Below are 15,185 nucleotides of genomic sequence, written 5' to 3'. Positions count from 1 at the left end.
GCCCACCTAGCAGCAGAGTAGAAATGCACAGTATCCCCTCCAGACAGCAGGGCAGCCAGGGCTCCATGGGGCCCAAGAAGTCTTGGTTTACAATCCAGACCTGTGACTGCCTTTGGGCAGACTCATGCGCCGTAACTGCTCTTATCACACTTGTCACACACAGACACAGGCCTAGTTCTGGATTGTGTGGTGGGACAGCAGGATGACTCACGGTAGCTTTAAGAACACTTTCTCAGACTCACACACTCACACAGAGGCACACAGGCCTTTGTGCTCCCGCAGGTGCCACCCCAGGCCCCAGTTGGGTGCGGGTGGAAAAGAGGTCCCTCGATCACTGGAGGTCACACCCATGGATGATGGAGGGTGAGCGTGTACCCTGCCTGTGTGCGCTGGTGTGCCCAAAGTACACGATGGACACACAGATCCTGTGCTGAGACGTCTACACCAGGGACACCGTGGGTGTGCCGTGTGTCTCCTGGGTGCTCATCGCTCTCTCTCCCCAGCAGTCTGGCCTCCACTCTGCCTTCAGGGGTGCTTCATATAGTTCTTCCTGGCACCTCCCGGGATGTGACTCTGGGCCCCGTGGCCATCATGTCCCTCCTGGTCTCCTTCTACACCTTCCGTGACCCCCCTGTGCTGTGCTGCTGGCCTTCCTGTGGGGCTGCATGCAGTTAGCCATGGGCTCCTGGGCTTGGGTGAGACTCTTTTCCTGCTGAGGTGGGGGCTGCGTTGCTGCTCTTCCTGGGCCCCGAGGCACCTGCCTCCTGCGGCTGCCCCTGCCCTCAGCATTTCCTTCTTTATATTCCGAGGGCTGTCCCTGTGTGTGTGTGTGATGGGGGATGGGGTAGTGTCCTCAGCCCTCAGCTCTACCCCATTCTGCTTAGAGGCCAGGACACTTGGAGAAGTACCCAGGCCTCAGACCCTGGACTCCCTTTCCTGCTCTCCAGACTAGTCCAAACAGGGCTGGTGTTGCCCACTAGTTCTTAGCCACAATCCCACCCACACCACCTCTCCCAGCCGGTGTTCTCCCGTGTCCTCTGTGACCGGGCAGAGCTGGGATCACCTCAGTGTTCCCTCTTGGCTGGCCAGGGCTCCTGCTGGACTTCATCTCCTGCCCCATCATTAAAGTTTTCACCTCCACTGAAAATGTCTCCTAGGGCTTCAGGCAGATCAAGGTACACATGCTAGTTGGCACCTGCCAGGTAGCAGGACCAAGGCCGGTTCCTGATATGTGCGTGCCAGTGGCCATCTTTCTGTTCCAGAGCTTGAAGCATGCAGTGCTCACGTGCATGTCCATTGATAAAATGACCCCTCAGGGGCGATGTCGGAGGTCAGATTGTACAACAGGTCATTTGGGGAACCGGTAATGACAGTCCCCGCTCTTGGTTGGGTTTTCAGCTGGTGTGCTTGGTTCCCTCACAGAGTGGTTCTGTTCTGCTGTGTCTGTTGTACACTTTGCCAGCAGGTCTGACTTTTTGTGAGCCTGTGTCCCTGGATTTGGCCTTTACAAGTGCTTCTCAGGTTTTTCCCTGTCAGGTGAGAGAATGCTGGAGGGAGCTGGAGTTGGGTATTTCCCCTCATCCCCATGGAAAGCTCGAGGGCCTAGACTACATATTTCCTTTCCCCCAGGCCAGCAATGCTCTGGTGGAAGCTGAGGTGGTGGCTCTGGTGACACAGTTCCCTCAAGGGAAGGCGTTCTTGAGGACAACAGGCTGTGCTGGGTGTGTCCCAAAATGGTTCTTTTCTTTGTCCCTGCAGGAAGCATGAGGGACATTTCTTAGTTCTTCACCCTGAGAATGTGGTGGGGCTACTGGAGGGAAAACTCAGGAAAGTGTGGAGGCCCCATAACACGGCCCCCTGAGGTGTTTAACTCTCAGGCTGGTCCACACGGAGCCTTGAGAAACCCATCAGCTACAGTCCCAGTTTTGCTGCCCAGATCCTGCCTCCAGCAGAGGCCTCTGCTCCGTTACGCTGTGATTCTCTGGCTTCGCCTGTCTCTCCAGTTTCGGTGGTGATATTTGCTCTATGACCTCAATTCTCTGACAGGTTTAAGAAGAATTGCTGCATTTCAGTTTGTTCAGGTTTTCTCTTGTCGTGACCGCAGGAGTGACGGTCTCTAAGCTGCGTGCGTATCAGACCACAAACTGGAAGCCTTTTACTCTTCTATAATTAAAGTGACTAATTTTAGTTGTTTCCTCTGCAGATAGTTCCCTTTCGTCTCTGTTTTTGGAAAAAGGAAGAGATGGCTTCAGGGAGTCCTTCTGCTTCTATAAAGAACATGTCACAAATTGCTCAGGGTTGTGTCGCATCCTAGAATTAAGGCTCCCTGTGTGTTCAGGTCCAGAAGCATGAATGCCAGGCCCACGCCCTCCAGCTGAGACATGTGGTGGGTGATTAGCCCAGGACTTGAAAAGCAAATGGTCCAAAAGAAATTGCTCCATTGGAAAAGGCTAAACATGTCGCTGTGGACTCCTGGTGTCCACTAGGAGTGACCAGCCCACTCCAGGTCAGAGAGGAGGGGGAGCGGCCATTCCACCAGCAAGGATGAGCCTCCCTGTCTGTGCCTCTCCTGGGCCCCTGTTATCCCAGGCTGCATCATTTCAACTCAATACACCCCTTTAACATTTGGGTGTCAGCCCTTGTAGCCATCAAGTCGTGTCCTCCCCACACCCCAATAGCTGGGCCACAGGAACCTGTACACAGTTAGGTGTGGCCTCCTGTGTCACCATGCACAGAGAGGTGCTTTTCCACACTTGATCTCCAGAGACAGAAGCAGGAGACTTACGCAAATGAACAGGAACAAGGCTTTGTTGTAAGTTATGGGGAAGACATGAGGGTTCAGAGAGGAAGATGGGAGAGAGGAATGGTCACCACAAGCAGGAGGGGGCATCCCCACTGCTCCAGGATGGGAGGGAAATTGGCCACATGCCTCTATCTACTGTCCTGAGGTCTCTGGCCACCAGGATGGACAACAGCCTCGGACCACCCGCCTTTGGGAAGAACTGCAGGGCGGGGGTGGGAATAGAATGCCGTGTCTCTGGCACCCAGTTTGCTGCAGGGTCACAGAGGTCAGGGATAGACTTGGTTTCCCATCTGAACAGGCGCACACACAGTCAGCGCGGGAGGAGGGGGGACACTGGCTACTTCTCCAGGAAGCAGTTCGCTCAGGCCAGCATTCGCCTCTTAGACCCCAAGGGAGTGAATCCCGACCTGGAGGAAAACGACTTGGTTGATAGCTGAAAAGTTTCCTGTCCACCCAAGCCCTGGACAGGGGATGAAGGGGCCCTGACGGCAAGGCTGCTCCTTGCTGTGCCCCCTGCCGAGGCTGGGCCGCCTGGAGTGGAGGTGAAGACGGATGCGCCCCTCAAGGCACCTTGCTGGTGGTGGTGCTGGGCCATCAGCTGGAAGTAGGAGGGCTCTGCCTGGGCGGGCCCCAGGGATGTGACTTAAGAAAGGGGCAGTAGCACCTCAAAAACCAGAGTTCTTCTTCGTGCTGGGTCCTGTGGTCACCGTGGGGGCGCTCTGGGGAGGGGGCCCCAGGTGTTTGGACCCAAGCTGCCCCCATAGCAGTGTGCGGTGTTTGGAGCCCCGCTTGTCTGTGCTGCAATGCTGAGTGCTGCAAAGGAACAGCTCAGATCTGAGACAGCTCTCTGCCCCCAAAGGCCATAGGTGCTGCCGAGACCCCTGACCTGAAGGGGGATGGGCTTGTGCTGCCACATGGTGAGCAGTGCTACCTAATGTGGCGCCCAGCGTTTGTCACGGCGCCGGCCATGTCGGGGCAGCTGCAAAGCCAGGGGTGAGTGCTGTGCCAGAGGGGAAGACAGCTGGGGTGGCAGCGAAGCCTGGCCAGGTGCTGGTTTGGGTACCCAAGATGGAAAGTGAGGGTAAGACACCCCCAAATGCTGCCCGTGTGGTGCTGCCTGAAGCTGGCTGGCCTGGAGCAGAGGTTGGGGCCCAGGCTTGGGCTGGAGCTGCCAGTGATCCATCCTGGAGAGAGGGCTGTGTAAGGTGGTAGCCCTGTGCTGCTGCGCATCAGGGGTCCCAGAGCTGGGCTGGGCAGCGGCTCCAGAGTTCACAGGAAGTTTGGGAGTTGGGCTCAGGCTGCAGAACCTCAGTGCAGACAGGCTGGCGGTGACTGAGTCCACGCTGTCACTGGGGGACATCTGGAGGGCCTGGGCAGATGGGAAGATGCTCCCACTGGAGCCAGAGGCAGACCCCAAGACGAGAGGCTGGGGAGCTGGAGCGGTGTCCATGGGGGTGACAGTGTCAGAAGCTGGCTGGGGAGCCAGGCCTGCAGATGTGCTGGTTGAGGGGCTGGAACTGCCAGCAGAAGTGACTGGCAGGCCGGTGGAGGGAGGGGCACTAGGATCAGTGATGGGAGGGCCAGCTGGTGGAGGAGCAGTCCCTGCAGCAGGTGCGGGGACAGCACAGGAAGGCCGTGTGGGGCCACAGGCCCTGATGGCCTGAGTGTCACCCCGCAGGGCACTGTCGATGGTCCACAGTGCTGCTTCCTTCTCCGAGCCCAGGTCTTCCACAGTGACTCGAAATCCCAGCTCAGGGGGTGGCGGCAGCCTCCGAGGGACCCCTCGCCTGTGTGGCAGCAGAGGAGTCTTGCGTTTTCAGGGCCTGGAAGTGTCCAGCCATTCCTCTGGGTTTGTGTCTGCCCTGTTGTTGCCTCTGCGTCCTTCCCACGCTGGGTCTTCCTCAGGGAAAGCACTGAGGCTGAGAGGGAGACCCAGGGCCTCCTTGCTCACCTTCTTAGAGGACATCTGGGACAGCCAGGTGTGGGGATGTGGCTGGACCTCTCCTCCTCTTCCTCCTCTGCACTGGCGGGAACCCTTGGGAGGAGCTGTATGAGCTCGTGATAGCGTTTCGTCTGGGGCCAGAGCTCATACACAAGGTCTGGGATTTCTGGATGCATTCGTCGTCTGAGCTCATGGTGTGTACATTTCTCTGCAGAGGCCTGGGCCTGGGCACAAAGGACGAGAGGCCTCCGTGGACCCCCAGGGGCCTGAACGCAGGCAGTGCACCCCCAGTGCCATCAGGGTCCCTTCCTTGATCATGCTGCCTCTCTATGACTGTGGGGTCTTCCTCCTGATTCCATCTCTTTCCTACTTTCTCCCAGGGTCCTCAGTGGGATCTCCTCCATGCAGGTGTCTTGGGCACACATGGGTGTTGTGGGCATCATAAGGGTGACTCCTGCTCCTGTACACACACAGTGACTTTGCCCACTGCAGACGCTGAGCTGTAGGACATCTTGGAGGTGAGGGAAGACAGCACTGCCTCCCTCTGATGGCCAGGCCTGCCAATAGAGGTAAGGACCCCCGTAAAGGAGCACAGGGTCTGCTGGATCATGGCATATGGTCTGGGAGTCGTTATGCCAAGGCGAGGATGCATTGCATACTTGTAGGATGGTCTGCGAGTTGACCCAGGGGCATGGACAGGTGGGTGACCCTGGCCAGCCACGGGAAGTTGGGGGGCCTGGTGAGCAGGTTGGAGGCGGTGGAGCCCTCTTGGCAGGTGCTGGCCCCCCACTGCCCCAGGTGGGGATGTGGGGCAAAGCCTGCCCAGGTAACCACCCAAAGAGCAGTTGGGTGAAGTCTGTCCCTCGATAGAGAGCTGGGCTCAGAGCTTCTCCTTCAGCTGCCTACTGGGCCAAAGGCGAAGTGGGCACCTTTGACCTGTTGCTAAGATGCAGCTTTGGAATGTCTGAAGGAAGAATGGGCGCACGTCCATGGGGCCTGCGAGGCAGGGGCGCAGGCAAAGAATCTGGAGGGACGGCGCGTGTGCAGAGGACGTGGGAGGACCTGGGGCAAGCAAAGGTGGGGATCCACACTGACCCCTGAGGGTCTGAGGGTTCAAGGTGTTTGCCTTGAGGTTGATGAGCTTGTTGTCAGGACAGTGGCCCATAGTCCCCTGGCCAGATCCCAGAGCTGTCGGGGAACTAACTGTAGGGGGCGAGGTTCCCCATCCAGCAGAGGGGGAACTGCTGAGGAGCAGGTTGCATGAGGTGGCAGCTTTGGCCATGCCTGTGGGTCCTCCTGCCCTTTGCGCTGGGAACACTGGAGGGCAGAGCTGCTAAGAAGAGAAGTGCCCGTGCCACCCAGATCCTGAAGGCAGGGGTGACCTGTGAAGTGGCAGCCAGGGCAAGCTGGGACCCAGCCATCCAGTGTTGAGAAGTTAACCAAGAGAAATGAAACTTATGTTTAAAAACCTGTATGTGAATGTTTTTGGTTGCTTTGTTCATATTTCCTAAACACTGTATAGGACTATTGATGTTTTCCCATTTTTCATTCATAAGTTTTAATTATTTTTTAATTGTGTTCTGGGAATAACTAATGATACTAATCATTTCACGGTCTAATTAGAGTTAATATTTTGCCAATTCTAGTGACCATGATGACCTTAAGGTTGGGCTCAGCTTGACTCAACTTTAGACAGAAGTCTTCCTGGCTCTAGGTACTGCCCTCCCTTTTCTAAAAGCATTTACTTAAAAAGAATTTGTCGTAAATTCTTTTTCTGTACCTATGAGATGTAAATATTTAAAAAGCTTCTGGCCGGTTTTACAACCCAGGAATGTCTTTCTCAAGGGCCCAGTAAAAATCATCAAGGGAGATTGTGCGCCATCTCCCTGTCTCCGTGGGAGGGCAGGAGCTTAACTCTGATGGGTCCTGAAGAGCACACATGCCCTCATCACAGAGGAAGACCACTGCCTCAGGAATGACTCCCTGTGCTGCACACCCCAGAGATCAGCCTCATCCCAGCACATACACCCTCTCCTGCCTTTTGCTTCAGTGACGTTGAGCTCAGACTGAGTTCTGGCCTTCCTCCCTTATGGCAGTAGTCTGGAATAACAAAGTCCTTGCCTATTTAACTTGGTTTGGTGCAATTTTTGCTTTGAGAAAAGTAAAATGTAGACGGTTTCCAGCAATATAGGTTCTTCTGCTCACTGCTCTTTATGTTAGAGTTGTGTATGGATCCCATCAACATGAACTGAACCTGCCCTCTGAGACGGTGGTACAGTTTGTTCCTTTGAAAGTCATACATGTCTTAAAAGACTTTCAAAAAATGGGCAGATGATTTAAACAGACATTTTTCCAAAGAAGATATACTGATGGCCAACAGGCACATGAAAAGATGCTCATCATCACTAATTACTAGGGAAATGCAAATCAAAACTACAATGAGGTATCACCTTATACCCATTAGAATGACTATAATTACCAAGACAAAAAATAACACATGTTGGAGGGGATGTGGAGAAAAGGGAACCCTCATACACTGCTGGTGGGAATGCAAACTGGTGCAGCCACTATGGAAAACAATATGGAAATTTCTCAAAAAATTAAAAATAGAAATACCATATGATCCAGCTCTCCCACTACTGGGTATTTATCCAAAGAATTTGAAATCAATAATTCAAAGAGATTCATGCACCCCTATGGTCATCACAGCACTATTCACAACAGCCAAGACGTGGAAGCAACCCAAGTGCCCATCAACAGATGATCTGCAACAACATGGATGGACCTTGAGTGTATGATATTAAGTAAAATAAGCCAGACAGAGACAAACACTGCATGATTTCACGCATATGTGGAAGATAAACACATGGACTAAAGAGAACAGATTAGTGGTTACTGGAGGGGGAAGGAGTTGGGGGGTGGGCGAAAGGGGTAAAAGGGCACATATATATGGTGACAGATAAAAATCAGACTATTGGTGGTGAGCACAATGCAATCTATACAAAAACTGATAAATAATAATGTACACCTGAAATTACACAATGTTGTGAACCATTATGACCTCAATAAAATAATTGAAAAAAATTCAAAGAAAAAAAGGCTTTCAATGGAGAAAATTCGCCGTCTCCTTTGTCCGGGTCCTCCCTCTTCCATGGCTCTTCCTTTGTTCCTGAAGTTCCCAGCTTCCCTCTGGGGTCCTCTCACTGCAGCCTCAAGAGGCTCCTTTCCCATCATTTGTGTCTAGTTACTCAGTGAGGAACGCTTCTGGTTTCCTTTCATCCTCATCAGCCTTGGTTTTGTTTTCATTTTTGTTTTGCCTCAATCTTTAAGGATATCTTTGCTGAACATAGTATCCTGGGTTGATAGATCTTTTCTTTCAGTTTTTTAAGATGTTGTTCCAATCTCTTCTGGCCTCTGTTTTCTGATAAGAAATCACAAGCTTTGGAATTGGTATTTTTTTCTGTGTAATGTGTCATTTTTCTCTGCTTTCAAGATTTTTCTTCATCTTTGATTTTTAGCAGATTGATAATGATGTGTCAGATGGAGGGTTTTGTAAGCTTCTTTGATGTGTGTTTCACAAATTTGTGAGGTTTTCAACCATTTTCCTCTCCTGTGTTTTCCTCTGCACCCTCCTCCAGGAGCTCCAATGGCATGGAAATTAGAACTTCTGATTGTCCTACACGTCTCTGTGACCCTGTGAGTTTTGGTCATTTTTTTCTCTGTGTTCTTTAGATTGTCCCATTTCTAATGCTCTGTCTTTAAGTTCATGACTCTTTCCTCTGTTTTCTCCATCCTGATACTGAGCCCATCCAGTGAGTTTTGATTTTGGTTATTGAATGTTAGGTTCAAAAACTCCCATTTGCTGCTTTTGTGTGCTTTGCATTTCTCTACTGAGAACTTATTTCTGAAGGAGAACAGCGTTTACCACTCCAAAATCTACTTCTTTGGGATATTGATTATTCTAGGTTGATTATTTTTAATAGAAAAGCTTTTCTTTTACCTTCATCTTAACTGTCTAAAATAATTTAGATAAACAGCCTGTAACAGGAACACAGCTATCACCAGAGAGACCTACAAAGAATCTGGGCCAGGTGTGGTGAGGAAACTGGGCAGGGCCTAGAGATCAGAGTGCTCTCCATGTCCCATTGTCTCTGCATGGCGTGACAGACATTTGTTTGCCAAACATTTGCTTTTCTACTTCCAGGTGAATTGCCTTCCGCCCCTTTGAAGTCCCAAACCACTACGCCCAACATCCTCTTTTGTGTTTAGCTGAAGATGATATTTAAGTTGTTGTCTTTGGCCCTTTTGGGGAGTTACTCAGTTTTCCTGGGTCTCTCCCATGTATACATGGTATTAAACTTTGTTTGATTTTCACCTGTTGATCTGTCTCATGTCAACTTAATCCTTAGACCAACCAGAAGAACATAGAAGGGTAGAGGAGTGGTCTTCCTCACCTACAGTTGGTGACTCCAGCGGGACCAACTTAACTTGCTGGATGCTTCTTGCTCAGGGGCTATGGCAGCTGACAGATCTTGGACCCTGACAAGAGTTGGCAGGAGGTAAGAGTTCCTACCACATCCGTCTCCTAGGTCTCTGCCTGCAGGTCCAATGGAAGTCAGAGTGGTGAGGTTTATTTCCTTTTCTAAATTTAGGTCAGCTGGAGAAAATATTTGTAAAATTAGCTTCTTGGGCAAAAATGATTCTAGTAAAGATTTGGGACCAGTGCTCTTGATTTTGTTGATCTTGTTCCTCCCAGAGATGGTCTTTTGTCTCAACCAGCTGGAGGATGCACATGCATCGTTCAGACAGTGGAGTAGGCTGTGGATCTGAGCTTAGGGAATCTAAACTGGGTGAAATTTTGAGTCACCCTATTCTGTTCAACACAGGGAGAAATACGTGATTCCCTGTGTTTTGGAATGGCTATTTAAAGACAGGCCCCTCATAGTTATTAGGCTAACTCTGGGAGTGAACTCTCTGGATCTTGGGAGGGCTGCATCCTTTGAATTCTCCTTTGGGGATGCTTCTTGCGACCATGGTTAAGCCATAAAAAGTCTTATTGATTTGAGTTGCTATTAAGATCCCACTCATCAATGGCCAGATGATGGATCCTTTAAATTGGAAAAACTTCTAGGTTGAAAAGAATATTTTTAGAGAGCTCTCATATTGGTATAGTGCTTAGCCATTAAGATGCCTTTAATAAGATGGAAGGACAGAAACTGGAATACAAATCAGAGTCGACTCTGACCCCCGACCCCTTCCTATCTGCCTTTAGACATTCACAGATATTGTAAAAAATCAGGACACTGGAAGTGCAGTTGCCAGACACTGAAGAAAAAGAAGGAGAAGGAGAAAGAAGAAAGAAGAAGAAGAAAATAACAGCTAGACTTAGGGACTCTCTAACAAGATGAAAGAACAGAAATTTAGGACGTAAAACAAAAATCCACCATAAAAACACTGTCTTAAAATCTGGCCCCATCTGCCTGTTTTAGCTTTTCTTTTTCCTGCAAGGCTTACAGAAAGCACTGCAGCCTAATCTCTAAGAGTATACAGATTACTCATGTAAGTGCAACAAGCCAGAAAATGAATTTAGCAGAAGCACCTGGGACACACAGTAAAGCTTGCTTTGTTGGTCTCTATAAACCAGGCTCCACCAGCTTCAGGCCTTTCTATGCAATATCCTTTGCAGATGCATCCTAGAACCCCCTCCCGGGAAATCACGTCCCTGGACAACAGCCTTCTTACCTGTACTTGATGGCCTCCTATAATGCTCAGTCAAGAGAGGAGGATAAAATTTCATGTTTTCCCTTTCTTTACAAATCCAGACCTGTTGGTTATTGACCCTTTCTCTCCCAGGGATAACTATTACCTCCTTGTTTGTCTCGTTTTGTGTCCTAAGAGCTTGGCTTAGCTTTCTGCCTGCCTGCAACATGCAGGCTATCGGTTTTTTCTTTTGGGAGTGACTCTGGATCTTGAGAAGATAATAACTTTTGAGGACACCTCTTGGGGTCCATAGAGTTGCTTAGTAACACCAGAGACGTTTACTGCTTGTCCCAGCTGAAAACTGGAAAGATATTTAGAAGGATTTTTTTTTTTAAATAGCTCTATGATCAAAAATTGGAAGCTGATAGGGCTGGCCCCATGGCTGAGTGGTTAAGTTCGCGTGCTCCACTGCAGGCAGCCCAGTGTTTCATTGGTTCAAATCCTGGGCACGGACATGGCACTGCTCATCAAACCACGCTGAGGCAGCATCCCACGTGCCACAACTAGAAGGACCCACAACAAAGAATATACAACTATGTGCCGGGGGGCTTTGGAGATAAAAAGGAAACAAAAATCAAATCAAAAAATTGGAAGCTAATAATCAGAGCCTGGTAGGAATCTTTTTATAGGTCGTCTTCCCTAATTTAAAAGAAAACTATGTGCCCAGAGGGAAAGAAATAAATTAGGGATAATGTAATTGGACAGACAGATGAACCTGTGATGTCATTGCAAATTTCTGAAGAATTGAGAGCAGCTGTCCATATCTTACAAGCCTTTGCAAAACTGGAAATGCATCTCTAAAGGCAATTCAGATTCCACCCATTCCCTTTCACCAATCCCCAAACCTCCCCTATTTATCTCAAAAGGCTTGTAACCTCTCCAGGAACTCTTACCTACACTCTCTTCAATTCCTAAGACTGAAGGGGAAAAAAGGAGAGAAGAAACTTTTGGAGATGAAGACTGCTATAGAAGCACCCTTGCCCATAAATCTAAGGAAAATTTAAAACAGGCTATAAGATTTGCATCTGTCTATGTGTTTATATGTGTGTTCATATATGTATGTTGTAAATATATGATACTTTTCTACCTCTGGATGGTATTATCAAGACTAGTTCATAAGAGAGCTCTATTTAATTGGCTTAAAAACAGACCAGCACTATATAAATTGAGCATACTTTCAGAAATAGAATAGAATAATATTTAATTGTTTTACATATTTATTTTTCAGTAGAAATTAAGGTTTCTAAGGGTTAAAATATTAATTAATATATTTAATTAAAATTGCTAAAATAATAAGGGAAACAGTTTAATATGCAAGGAAAATAAAATGTGTGTTTTCAGTGAAAAAATTATATATATATATATGGAATGGAAATGCATTTTGTTAAGGAAAAAAGAGAGAGGAAGTATAGGACAAAGTCTGAATATAAAACAAGAAGTTACAGAAGATTTGTGGAAAAGGAACGTTGAGAAAAAAGGTTTTATGCATGGTCAAGCTGGCTAAGATTGGGATGAATGTTAAGTAAATCAGTTTTAATATCAAAAGTAAGCTGGTGCAAAATTGAAATTTGTTTTTCTCTCTCTTAAAAGAACAGTTTTCTTGGACTTTGGTCTGCTCTTGATAAAGAGATTGTGAAAGGTTATTCTTTACCTTTGAGTAGTCTACCTAAAAAGCAGGGATTTTATGTTTTATCAAAATAATTTCCTATGTTCAAAAAGCTGAGACCTCTCCATTAAGAGAGCTAAGGTTTTTTCCAATGATGTAACTTTCTGTATTTGCCTTTAACATCTTCTATTGTCACTTTGATTAAATAGATAATTAAGTGTTGTTTCATATTGATCTGTGATCCTATTTAGTCAAGTGTCCAATCCTTTGATATCTTTAACAAACTTCCAAAATCACGTTGTAAAAATGAAGTCCTTTTGACTTGGAAGAAACTGGATTTTTCCAGAAGGCCTCTGGAAAATTCCAAAGTTTTGTTAAACCAATTAGGCTTGTTTTGTATGTTAAATTGCTTGGGAAGCATTGTCAAATGAATGATGCTAAACCTCCTTTATGGATATCCTTGTATGCACACGTTATTAAAATAAATGTTCTAGAATTGTGTGAGATTTTAAAAACCTAAGATGTCCTTGTATAATGTTATCAGTCATAATTCTAGTTACTATCTTAAAATGTTATGTATCACAGAAATAACCAAATTCCCTTGTCAGTTGTGTTATAATCAAATCTTTAACCATGCCATTGTTAAGTCTTTTGTCACTTACAGGCAGTTACTATTTTACTCTGATGCTTTTGCAAATATGTTTCATATTCAGAGAGATTCATGGAAAAGACTTTGACACTTACTCTAGAATACAGGTTTCTAATAAACTTTCAGATCATAAAATTGAACTGGGTAATAATTTACAGAACTCTAGCAGAGAAACTGATGGCTTCATAAGACTGATAACAAAATATCAAGACCAGGAATTGATTACATGGGACTGAATGAACTGATGAGGATGATTGTAATTTTTATGACTGTTTCAAGCATTGCTGTTTTTTAAAACCTTTTCCTCTTTTCTCCTAAGCTACCTATCACCTACAGCAGTTCAGTAAATTATATCTTTGTAAGCAGAACTGAAACATTTATCTTTTTCTCCCTACCTTATCCCTCCAGAATTTGGAAACTCTTAGAGAGTGAGTATTCTTATTTTCATGGCAATATAGTTATTTGCATAAGTTCAATAAGAATCTGTCCTCTTTATAACAGGACATAATTGGAAACTTGGGCAATATTACCAAGGCTTTGACTGGAATGTCTTATCTGAGAGAGACATGCATAGATTCAGATGTGACCAGACAACTCTAAGGAGCAAAGGTTGACTTTATGGACAAAATAAATCCCCTTGGAAATATTTGCCTGGTACCTTGCTACAGGGTTCCCAACAACCTTACCAGGTGAGTAAAGAAGGTCACTTCCTGGGAGGTGTGAAACCTCAGGATATTTTGGAGATCTCAAGACAAGAGGGATTTCCCCAAATCTGTAGGTATTGCAGGCAGAGTCTGATGGCAAGTCCTTGGGATGGTTTCCTGTTGTTGAGAGGCTATTGAAAGTCCATTCTGAGATTCATTATAAAAAGTTCCAGCAAAGCAGATTTAAAAGAGCCCGTATGATCATTTGCTATTCTTGTTACTTATGTAAGTAATTGGGTCAAGTTTATTGAAACTAGACTCATTTTGGAAACAAATTAATCTTAATTTGGCTATCTTTGGTAGGAATGAGGGAGAAAAGTTATGTTGCAGTAGAAACTATAATATACACTTGTGGATGTTAGATTCTACTTTGTTTTCCACCTGTAAACTGGACTGGGCCCTGAATTCTTCTAGTTTCCTGAAATATTTTGCTACAACTCTCCAAACTAACATTTCCAATTTTTCTCCCACTTTTGACTTAGAATCATTGAGAACTAAAGCTGCCCTTTTCCTGAAGCCCTGTAAACTGAAGCTGCGAGACTTATTATCAACTTAAGAGAGATCGCCACAATAGCGCATGTTTAAACAATCTTCATGCTTGTTGCTGTGTAAGCCACTCAGAAAGTTACCTGAACACCTGATGACATCATCAGAGACATTTCAAACTGGAAAAGATGCTTCAACCCCTACATCTAGGAATCTTCTCTTGACTGGCTGCTCTCCAGACTAAGACTGGGTTTATAGTCTCCTCCAAACATTACCTTTTAGTTTTGTTTTTGTTTCCATAGAAATGCCTCTTTTTAAATACCTGATTGCTTGCTTACACAATATAGGCCCAACTTTGGGAGACCACCTGCATCACCACCTCCTGAAATGAGACAAAACTGTTTAACTGAACTGAGCTATTCTCAGGACTGAATGACTGGTTCAGAGAACTATGGAGAAATCTATCACCTTAGGTTCTGGACTCTGAATCTTTTTATTTGAGGTTTCAAAGGCAGGATGGAAGGGGAACAGAATTTGCCACCCCAAAATATGTCTCTTTGGGATGTTGATTATTTTATGTTGATATTCTTTAAGAAACAGAAAACTCAGAACATTTTTCTTTTACTTCCCCTGTAACCACCTAAAAGAATTTAGATAAATGGCCTGTAACAGGAACAGAGCTATCACCAGAGATATCTACAAAGAAAATGGGCCAGGTGTGGTGGGGAGACTTGTCAGGGCCTAGAGATCAGAGTCCTCTCCATGTCCCGTTGTCTCTGCATGGCATGGAAAACATTTGTTTGCCAAGAATTTGCTTTTCTCTCTCCAGGTGAATTGCCTTCCACCCCTTTGAAGTCCCAAACCACTACGCCCAACATCCTCTTTTGTGTTTAGCTGAAGATGGTATTGAAGGTGGTGTCTTTGGCCCTTTTGGGGAGTTACTCAGTTTTCCTGGGTTTCTCCCATGTATGCATGGTATTAAACTTTGTTTGATTTTCTCCTGTTATTCTGTCTCAGGTCAATTTAATTCTTAGACCAGCCAGAAGAACCTAGACAGTAGAGGAAAGTGTCTTCCTCCCCTACATTTCTTTCTATTAGTTTCAAGGATATTTTCCCTTGCTGCATTGAGCATGGCTATATTAGCTACTTTGTCTGATAATTCCTTCACATAGGGTATTTCAGGGCTGAATCTGTTGATTGTCTTTTCCCTTGAGAAATGGTCAGATTTTCTTATT

At 46.5% G+C, this 15,185-nt stretch overlaps 1 long non-coding RNA gene across 1 annotated transcript; it reads left to right on the top strand.

Annotated features, from left to right (window-relative positions):
• The first annotated feature begins 5,135 nt into the window (after positions 1–5,135).
• On the top strand, positions 5,136–14,730 carry LOC124227035 (uncharacterized). Its single transcript, XR_006885427.1, has 4 exons — positions 5,136–5,314; positions 9,155–9,304; positions 13,262–13,449; positions 13,947–14,730. It is a non-coding gene; the product is annotated as an uncharacterized LOC124227035 (long non-coding RNA).
• The last annotated feature ends 455 nt before the right edge of the window (positions 14,731–15,185 follow it).

This window comes from Equus quagga, chromosome 15 (genome assembly GCF_021613505.1).
Source record: "Equus quagga isolate Etosha38 chromosome 15, UCLA_HA_Equagga_1.0, whole genome shotgun sequence".
Lineage (NCBI taxonomy): Eukaryota > Metazoa > Chordata > Mammalia > Perissodactyla > Equidae > Equus > Equus quagga.
This window is presented reverse-complemented; position numbering and strand designations above follow the sequence as displayed.